The sequence below is a fragment of the Canis lupus genome, chromosome 19 (genome assembly GCF_011100685.1).
Source record: "Canis lupus familiaris isolate Mischka breed German Shepherd chromosome 19, alternate assembly UU_Cfam_GSD_1.0, whole genome shotgun sequence".
NCBI classification, from domain to species: domain Eukaryota; kingdom Metazoa; phylum Chordata; class Mammalia; order Carnivora; family Canidae; genus Canis; species Canis lupus.
The window spans coordinates 32,131,527-32,142,062 of record NC_049240.1 but is presented as its reverse complement, the minus strand read 5'-3'; positions in this window follow the sequence as shown (position 1 = coordinate 32,142,062).

Sequence of the window (10,536 nt, the reverse complement as noted above, 5' to 3'; positions counted from 1 at the left end):
TTCCAAATCACTAGCAAAAGGCAGGAGATGTGCCTTGAGATTAAACCAAGAAGTCCCTGATGCCATGCTAGAGTATGCACTTCATCCTGGAGGAAATGGGAAGGATCAGGGAGTGACACAGTCAGACTTGCATTTTTAAAGGATCACTCTGGCAACAAGCCTGACAGATGGACCCGATGGATGAGAGTCTGTAGGTAAGGACACCAGATAGGAGAGTGTCTTGATGTCACAGGAGAGTGTCGAGATGAGAAATGATGAGGGCCCAAACCAGGACAGGAATAGTAGAAAGAGAAGAAAGGGTGTTCTTGTGCAGTGTTAATTCTAGGAAGTCTGAGCTGACTCACCCTGAGGAGTCATCTGAAAGTACTGAGAAGCAAAGGAGAGATCAGTCACGGTAGCTACAGTTAGGAATTTTTTTCTAGCATACTCATTGAGTATAAGGAGCCTTCCTTTTACCCCTAGAGTCCCTCCTGCCTTCCTTACAAAGATAGTGTGATACTTGGTTATGAGCAGGCTCTAAAGTCCCCCTCCATCATTTACAAGCAGGGTAAATGAATGAGTAAACCTATATAAAGTGCTCTGGTGAGGCCCCACACAGACTACACACTCACTAAATACTGTTACTGTACTATAGCGTGAGGTCTCCCTTCTCATGGCTTGGCTTGTCCTACAGAGGTTGCTGAACCTAGTTGGGGGAAAGATACTCAGGCATGGCATTTTTAACTATGGCTCCTGTCATTCACGGGAGTTCTCCATAAAGGGAGCAACCACAAACCAGAAGCCAAGCAACTAGCACACCCCAGTTCTTCCTTTTTTTTTTTTTTTTAAGATTTTATTTATTTGACAGAGAGGGAACAAGAGAGGGCATAAGACCACAAGCAGGAGGAGGGGCAGAGGGAGAGGGAGAAGCAGACTCCCCACTGAGCAAGGAGCCCGATGCAGAGCTCCATCCCAGGACCCTGGGATCATGACCTGAGCTGAAGGCAGATGTTTAACTGACTAAGCCACCCAGGCATCCCCACACCCCAGTTCTTAACACTTCAATACTACAGGCCCCCTCTATGCACATGGCACTCCCCAAGATCTACACCTCATTGCCACCCCTGCTGTGAGGGCCCTGTACCCTTGAGTGCACACACTTCAGAAGGTACTAAACAGAAGGATGGCTAAACATATATTATTTTGATAAGAGGTCAGATACACATTTGAAAACAAGGGAAATCTCATTTTTTGTTCGGAAGAACAAAAAAAGAATATGACCTTGAAAATCTGTAAAGGGGGCATGATGTTTGTTCAAAGACATTAAGGATCTTTTCTGATTACTAGAGTTTTTAACTAAATATATGATAGGAAGTTCTGTTGGTTATGGAGGAAACAGATTTCCCCAAAAGCCCATGCAGGAGAGAATAAATCTTTCTTCACTCCTGAAAAACATGGTTAGCATTGGCCAAATTTTGTGCTTTTTTAAAAAAATCAAATGGCATCATTCTCTCTTCAATTCCAATTTCTTGTAATAGAAATTAACTCACTTCAGTGAGTTAAGTTGGGAGAGTAATTTAGACTGTATACATATTTCAATCAAACATCCCAAAATGAAGCCCCACAAACTAATCTATGGGGATAGAAATCAGAACAGTGGCTGCTGGTGGCAGATAGGCAGGGAGAATAGGGAAAGAGCACAAAGGAAATGTCTGAGGTGACAGGCATGCTCTGTAAAGATACATATTGGACTGCAGGGTACACATTTGTCACAACTCTTGGAACTATACATTTAAGATCTTCACGGATTAATACATGGAAATTATACTTCAATTTTTTTTTAAAGGAAGGAAGGGAGATTTCCAGTTAAACATGATAGAATGACCATATTCACCATATCATTTTTGAAAACCCTACTAAAATTGAGTAAAAGGATAATATAGGTATACTAAGCCCTTGAAAACAGAAAGACCAGAAGATAAAAGGACAACAGAGTTCATCCCATTTTGGAGATGGAAAGTGGACAGAGACTTGACAAGGTATAGTTGAGTTGGAGGAAGCTCTGACTGAAGTGCTCACAGAAAGTGATGTTCCTAAGAAGCTGGCTCATTTATCCTTCCCGGGAGCCCCAGGCCACTCTGGAGGTTTATTGTCTGGGCTCTGAGGCCTGGAACACCATGAAGAAACAGGCCCCCCTCAGAGGTAGAGCCAAATTACGGAGCTTTTTAGCACCTGAAGCTTAAATACAAGTGGACAAACATTTAGGGAATGCCTTTACCGTGTAAGAAAGAACTGAAAACAAACCACTGGGAAAAGGAACATAGAAGAAACAGACACAATATAAGCAGTGGAATAAAACATTTAGCTAAAATGGTAATTAATAGTATCTTTAGAAAGAAAAGAGAAAAAAAAAAGAGAAAAAAAATCAAAAAAAAAAAAAAGAAAGAAAAGAGAAGATATTACACCCATAAAATCAGGAAAGGATACTACAGAAAGTAAATAGAGAACTAGAAAAAAACATTGAAAATATGATACCAGAAATATTTAAAAATAGAAAAATAGGAAGATAAAACTTAGTAAACTTCCCAGGAAGGAAAACCAAAAGACAAAAGCTAAAGGCCCAGAGGAACAATCTTGGGAGTCCAATATCTGGCTAATAGAAATGCCAGATAGAACAGAGGAAACAGAAGAAAGAAATAATCAGGGGCACCTGGGTGGTTCAGTCAGTTAAGCATCTGCCCTTGGTTCAGGTCCTGGGGTACTGGGATAGAACCCCACATCGGGCTCCCTGCTCAGTGCGGAATCTGCTTATCCCTCTGCCTCTGCCATTCCCCCCACTTGTGCTGTTAAATAAATAAATAAAGTCTTAAAAATAGAAAGTCATCAGAGAACCTACACAAGAAAACTTCCCCAAACTGAAAGACTTGAGTTTCCAAATTAAAAATATCCACCAAGGTACTCCAAAGTACTTTCTCTTTCACCAAAGAGAGAGGAGTTATCTCAGAAAACTGTGATAGAAGTCTTTTAGTAGGATTGACTTTTTTTTAACTTGGTAAAAAGTTACACATATTTTTTAATTCTCAAAAAAGAAGAGAGGGTTCATTTGATAATTTAGACAGAGTTTCATTCTGTTCTCCATTTTTATCCTTTTGATTGGTAACAGAAACCAAGAGGCTACACTGTCCTTCCTTAAATATTAAGTTGTGGGCAGCCCCGGTCAGCGGTTTAGTGCCACCTTCAGCCAGGGTGTGATCCTGGAGACCTGGATTGAGTCCCATGTCAGGCTCCCTACATGCTTCTCCCTCTGCCTGCTTCTCCCTCTGCCTGTGTCTGTGCCTCTCTCTCTCTCTCTCTCTGTCTCTCATGAATAAATAAATAAAGTCTTTAAAATATATATATTAAGTTGGGCCAACACTAGTATGTTGTACATGAATTTGTGATTACAAACACATGTGAAAGAAATCTATGTCTTTTTTTCTTTAGTTTTTATTTAAATTTCAGTTAGTTAACATGGTATACTATTAGATTCAAGTGTACATCCTATTTCTTTATTTTCTTAAGTCTGATTTCGGGTCCCCATCTGGTCTGAAATTCAATCTCAGTCATTATTGAGCTTCCTTATGCTCTACCTATAGGTTATGTAAAGGTCCTGGGGCAAAGTATTCCAGAAGACTCCTTTAGTCTTCAGTTCATGCTGGTTTTCCCAGAGGTGCCTGTTGTCTCTATCCATGTGGTCCTGAGAAGCTGAGCAACCTGCTGGCTCCTGTGCAGAGTGGAGGTCCAGAGTTGTGGGCAGAGTGGGAGGGCCCGTCCCTTTCAGGGTAGCTATTTCCTCTCTAGAACACAGACACCTGCCAGAGGTAGAACATGCCTTGTGGAATCATTCCACCCCTCCAGCCCACTCCTCCTTCCCCTCCACCCCAAGCCTCAGCAAAACCTGCCTGACCAGCTAAGGCTCCAGGAAAGACCAGAAGAATCTGTCTTTGATCTGCTTCTGCTTTCACACTTCAAGTACCCCGGGGTTGAAACACCAAGAGCCTTGACTACCTCAGAATGAGAGGAGAAAAGAATACAGGGAATGGCATACAAACTCCCATCTCAATAAACCACGCTGACTCCTTGGCCTGGAGATCTGAGGAAGGCCAGTTAGGAGAACCTTTGGACATGGGTCTCAACAAGTGTCCATCACCTATGGGAGACCTAAGACCATAGAATGCTTGTGAGGTCAGGAGAGCATTCTATGGTCTTAGGGCTCAGCATTCCACTCGGGGCTGCAACAGTTTGGAAAAAGGAGAGCTGGGGAGGAGTTGGGAAGCTCCCACCTGATGCAGGCCTTCCTAGGATGGTCCTCTCTCCTTTCTAGCTCCTATGTCTCATCTCAAGTGTGACCAAGTCTCTCCACAGCATCTTAGCCTACAAGCCCTCCCAGCTATGGTACGTGCATTAAAGAGCTAAGCGGCACTGAGATTGGCACTGAAAGACTCTAGCCTGGGGACTGAAATTAGACTCCTAGAGTTCCCAAAGCTATAGAGAGATCTCACCATCTTGGGCCCTGCTCCCGTGGCAATCCAGCTCTCCATCCTACAGTTTTCTTCCATTGGCCAGACTTGAGTTGAATCATGAAGAAAACCTGTGGAGGCAGTTCTGAACTCTGGCAGATTGGTTTTTGATTGTGTTCACAACCTTAAAGCTGCATTTCTTTTTCTTGTTTTTTTTTTTTTTTTTAGATTATATATTTATTTATTCATGACAGAGGCAGAGACATAGGCAGAGGGAGAAGCAGGCTCGCTGCAAGGAGCCTGATGAGGGGCTTGATCCTAGGACCCCAGGATCATGACCTGAGCTGAAAGCAGATGCTCAACCACTGAGCCACCCAGGTGCCCCAAAGCTGTATTTCTTAATTTATTTGATAACCTAGAAATAAACACAAGGCTTTTTGTAAACTATTCAAAGCATATATAGGATGCCACATGTGAGCATGTCCAGCCTTAAGAAGGGAAGAGACAGCACCTCGTGCAAACAATTGCCATGTCCTGAGGTGGAAGTTACTCTGCTTCCAAAGCTCTGGGCTCTGTGTAAACTCACCTTTACACGTGGAGAAGGATCGCTTCCAGGCCCTTCCACTGAGCAGAATGTCTTCTCTAATATCACTGGTTTGGAAAGGGATTTGTTTAAGCATCTAAGCTCAGCTAAACAAAAGAAGTTGCACATAATGGAGTATCCTTGGAAGCTTTAACAAAGGATCTCTTAAAACTTGCTTATTGCTTTTCAGTCTTCAGTTTTAAAAAATAATGCTTGACAAATAAGCAGGGCATTTAGCAAAGCGTAAACCCATTATGGTATTCTTTTTAGAAATAAGTAAGATTATTGAGGTCTGATTAAAGGTAGGTATTGGCTTTAAAATAATTAGGCACTGACTTTTGAAATAAATTTGAATTTTAAGCAGATGCAACCATAGGATGACCTTTGAACAAGAGTACAGAATTCCATACCATTTACAGGCTGAAAGCTCTGACTTTCAGCTAACGGAGTCCGAGGCTGATCTGACAGGTAGACAAACATCCACTAAGCACAGTCACTAACGAATGCCCAGCCCTCTCGCCCTTGAGACTTTGGGGCCCAGGCAGACTCTGCTGACACCTGGTGGCAGACAGCAGGCAGGCAGGGCTGAGTCCAATGCAGATCTCCCTCCACCTGACCTGCTGCCTGGATTTCTAGTCTGTGTAATGAATATTGCCTAAAACAGCAGGGAAGATATTATCTTGGAGGAAGAGCTGTTCTACAAGATCTAAAGATTAATGGCCGGGCATTAGCACCACTGAAGAAGTCTGGGCAGACGTGGAGAATGCTCACACTGCAAAGCCTGCCTTTTGCAAGACTGTTCTTCCCAAAGACTGTATCTGTTTGAATGACCTCTGATCTACCTCAGGATCCATTCACTCTCTCACCTCTATCCCATGCCCAGAGAACAGAAAAAGGGATGGCCTTATTCTTTTTTTTAAAAAAAAGATTGTATTTATTTATTCATGAGAGACAGAGAGACAGAGAGAAAGGCAGAGACACAGGCAGAGGGAGAAGCAGGATCCATGCAGGGAGGCTGATGTGGGACTTGATCCCAGGACCCCAGGATCACACCCTGGGCCAAAGACAGATGCTCAACCGCTGAGCCACCCAGGTGTCCTCGGATGGCCTTATTCTTATGAAAAGGAAATTTAAATTATTCTGCTGTTGTTAATGAACTCGGCCCTAACTGAAAAACATTCCAACCGGAAGAAAGAGGACGTGTACAGGATACATTTGATAGGTAATGTGCTAAGGGTGAACTGCATCCAAGGGCAAGGCACTCAAGGCAAGGGATGGGGAGGGAAGATTTCTTGGAAAATGAGAAGTGAGTCCTTCCCTGGGTCCCAGAAGCAGGCCTGGGAGCTGACAGGTATAGCTGGATGGGAGAAAACAGACGAGCAGTGGGAAATACCTAACTTGTAGGAAAAAACCCGGCTTGACTTCCCAGTTTTTGATATGCCTTCCCAATGTCTCATTCTGTGCCTGAACCTTCCCTGTGTGCAGTGGGAGTCATCTCCTTTGTGCAACAGCAACACAACAGATTTCCCCAAAATAAAAATGTGTGTGTGCCAGGCACTGAGCCCAGCCATCTGACTGAAACCTCAGAGCACTTCTGTGAAAGTTACCCCTATTTAACAGGTAAAGAAATGGAGATGCAGAGACTGGGTGGCTGGCCCAAGGTCACACCTCCAAACTAGGGACAGTGTGTGCAGTCTTCCAACCCAAGGCTGTATGACTTCAAAACCCATCCCCTCTCTCCCTCCTCGTGCTCACCAAAACCAAACACCAAGGGAGAAAGGATTCCAATACATCCCAAAGAGCATCGCTTGCTTTTTTCAATTTGTGTAAATTTAAATGTCACCACAAGTTCGCTTCTAGGTCACTTTTAAAACAAGCAGCTTTGCTTTGTGGCAGGTGGAGGGCGGGGGGGAATCTGCTGTAATTTGCACAGCTGTAGAATCCACTGTTCAGTTTTCTTCTCGGCTGTCCAGGGAAACAGAAACAAATGACAATCTAGGACACTTACCTTGCCTGTTGTGAATAACCACCAGGGTGCTTTTTCCACCTGGTGAAAAGCCCTCAACATGAGGCGCAGGATTGTCTCCAGGCATACACAGCAACTGCGCTGCACAGGACTGTCAGCTGCATGGATGCACAGGTACAGCAGCAACCAGCTTCAGACCAATAAGGACAAGCTGTTGATGAGATTGTTAATCTCATTTCCTCAATTCCATTTGAAACACGTATGCACTCAGGACTCCCGACCAATGACTCGAGCCTAGTCTACGATCACATATAAACCTAGATGACTATTCTTCAAGTGCAGAAGCTTCTAGTGTTCATCCAATCTACACAGGTCTACTTTGCCATGAAATGGGTTTTCAAGAATCAAATACAATCTCAAAGTCACTCATTCACTCAAGAAAGATTTAGGCTGGCCTATTACATTCCAGAGACTGTTCCATACACTGGGGGCATTCTAATGGCAGGAGACCAGAAAAAGAATTTTTTTTAGAGTTAGAGGGGTAGGGAGTGCTGCAGAAGGCAGGCATTTGTTATTTTATATAGTATGACCAGAGAGGTCTTCCTTAATGGCATTTATGCAGACACCTGACAGAAATGAGGGAAACTCCCAAAAATAACTAGGAGAAAGGCACTGCAGGAAGAGGGAATAGCAAGTGCAAAGGCCCTGAGGTTTGAATGTCTTTGGCATACACCAGGAAGGGAAACAGGCCACAGTGGCTATACGGAGAGAGAGGAGAGATCCTGGATGAAGTCACAGAGGTGGCAGAGGCTGATCACATAAGACCCTGCAAGCCTCAGCAAGAGACTGGCTTTTTTCCTGAGTTAAGCATGACAGACTTTATGTTCTAGAACAATCACTCTGGCTGCTGGGTGGAAAACGGTAGTAGGGCAGGAGTAGGAGCAGGGAGCCTGGTTGGGATATTGCAGTAATCCCAATGGGGGACAGTGGTACCTTGGACAAGGTGTAGCGGTGAAGAAAGTGAGCCAAGGCTGAATTCTGGCTATACTTCAAAGATGGAACAAACAGGGTTGACCCATGGACTGGATGAGGGGGTCTAAGGAAAGAGAAATGACTCCAATGCTTTTGGCCTACACAAACAGATGAGAGTTCCTTCCTTTGGTGGCAAAGACTGAAAGAGTGACCAGGTCACGGGAGAAAGAGCAGAAGCTTGTTTTCTGACATTTTAAAGTCTGAGATATCTATTAGTTGATAAGCCACCTAAATGGAGATGTATAGTGGCCAGTTAGATATATGAGTGCTGGGTTCCAGGGGGTATCTGGGCTGTGGGATAAAATTAGGAGCTTGCAGCATGTTGTTATTATTTAAAGCTGTGAGATGCATGAGCTCATCAAGAGGGTTGATGCAATTAGAGAAGCCCAAGGACTGAACCCTGGACTTTCTGATGCTGGAGGAGATGAGGAAGAACCAGCAAAGGAGATGAGAATGAGTGGCCAGTGGAGCATGAGGAAGCTACATAAAGAAAATATTTGTTCCCAGGGTCATGAGATCAAGCCCCATGTTGGGCTCTGCACTCAGCACAGAGTCTGTTTGGGATTCTCTCTCCCTCTCATGCTCATGCTCTCTCTCTTAAGGAAGGAAGGAAGGAAGGAAGGAAGGAAGGAAGGAAGGAAGGAAGGAAGGAAGAAAAAGAAAGAAAGAAGAAAGAAAGAAAGAAAGAAGAAAAGAAAGAAAAGGAAAAGAAAGAAAAGAAAAGAAAAAAGAAAGAAAAGAAAAGAAAAGAAAGAAAAGAAAAGAAAAGAAAAGAAAAGAAAAAAGAAAAGAAAAGAAAAGAAAAGTTAGTTTGCAAGAAGGAAAGTGTCCATTGGTTCTATGTCGAATGCTTCTGACAGGTTAATTTGAAGACAGGGAATCATACCGCTTTGGCAGTAGGGGAACCACTGGTGACCCTGACCAGAGCTATTTCGGGAGATGGGGACAGAAAGCCAACGGGAGCGAGTTCAAGAGAAAATGAGAAGAAAGCAGGAAAAGGAAGGTGTGGACAACTCTGCCAGGGTTTGCTAGGAGACACCACAGCATGTTCACATGTGGGTGGGAATGACCCAGAAGAGATGGGGAGGACCGCACTGCAGTGATGCTCTTGGCAGGATGCCGAGATGGAGGTTGGACATGGACTGCTGGCTCAGCACTGCCATCTACCAATGGCCTGTTTCCTCAGTGAAATGAGGCAAGGTTAACAGCCCAGAATGAGGAAGAGGAGGTGTCAGGAGTTGATGGCCAAAGAGAAGCTGGAGGATGAAGGGGAGCAGGGAAGTGTGGAGCTGCAGGGCAATGTTCAGAACTTACTTGAGCCTCGCGGTCATGAACCAGAGCTCCAGTCAGCCCACATGCTTTTACCTAGCCATGTGCAGTTAATCCAGGCGCACAGTGGGATTTTACCCAGGTGCCTGGGGTAGAGGTGGGGATGAGGATGAGGACCAGAGGACCTCAGGTTAGGCAGAGGGCAGGGAGAAGGTGGTAGGGAGACATCAACTCCAGGTGTGGCAAGGCTGGAGAGGTGATGGTGAGCCAGGAGTGAAGATGGTGAAGGAATGAGGCGGAGTGGCCTGGGGGCCTACAGGTGTCTGCAATAGCAGGTGGGGAGGTAGACAATGCTGAGTGTGATGGCATAAGGAACAAAGCTGGGGGTACAGGGAGGAGGAAGGGCAATGATTAAGAAATTAAATGATTTTTTTTTTGCTAAGTAGAATTTAACACTGAAAGGATAGGAGACAGCTCTTGATATTTTTGGCTCTCACTTCCCAAAAGGTGAGAAATGCAGGGGGAAGAAGTCGTCATGACCCTGATCCTCACCACTTACCTTAGTCCTGTTGAAGAAATGGAAACTTCAGAGTACTCTGGCCACTTCTCTCAGCACAAGAGCATTTCATTGGCAGCAGCATCTTTCCCTGCGTATTGGACTTAACAGGAATGAGGCTAAAACCAGAAGTTTGAGGGGCACCTGGGTGGCTCAGTGGTTAAGCGTCTGCCTTTGGCTCAGGTCATGATCCGGGTCCTGGGATTGAGTCCTGCATCAGGCTCCCCGTGGGCAGCCTGCTTCTCCTTCTGCATAGGCCTCTCTATGTCTCATGAATAAATAAATTTTAAAAATCTTTAAAAACCAAAACAAAATCTTGAGTCTCTAAGCAGCATTCTCAAAACGACCTGCCTTCATTTATCTCATGAGTCGTATGACATTATCTGGGACCTGAAATGGATTTTCTCCATCTTGAACCTCACTACCTAATGAGTGATATTACTTACCGAATACTCTGGTGAAGTACCAGAAGCACCCAACAGAGCAAGGTCACTGCTCTCTAAGAACCACACCGTAGAGCAGCATGACACACATCCTATATGTTTCTTCTAAATCATTACATATGATATAATCCTCTCACCAACAAATAATAAAAAAAAAACAAGTCTCCAAAGGCCATTATCTAAAGTCAACGTTAGTTATTATAACCCAA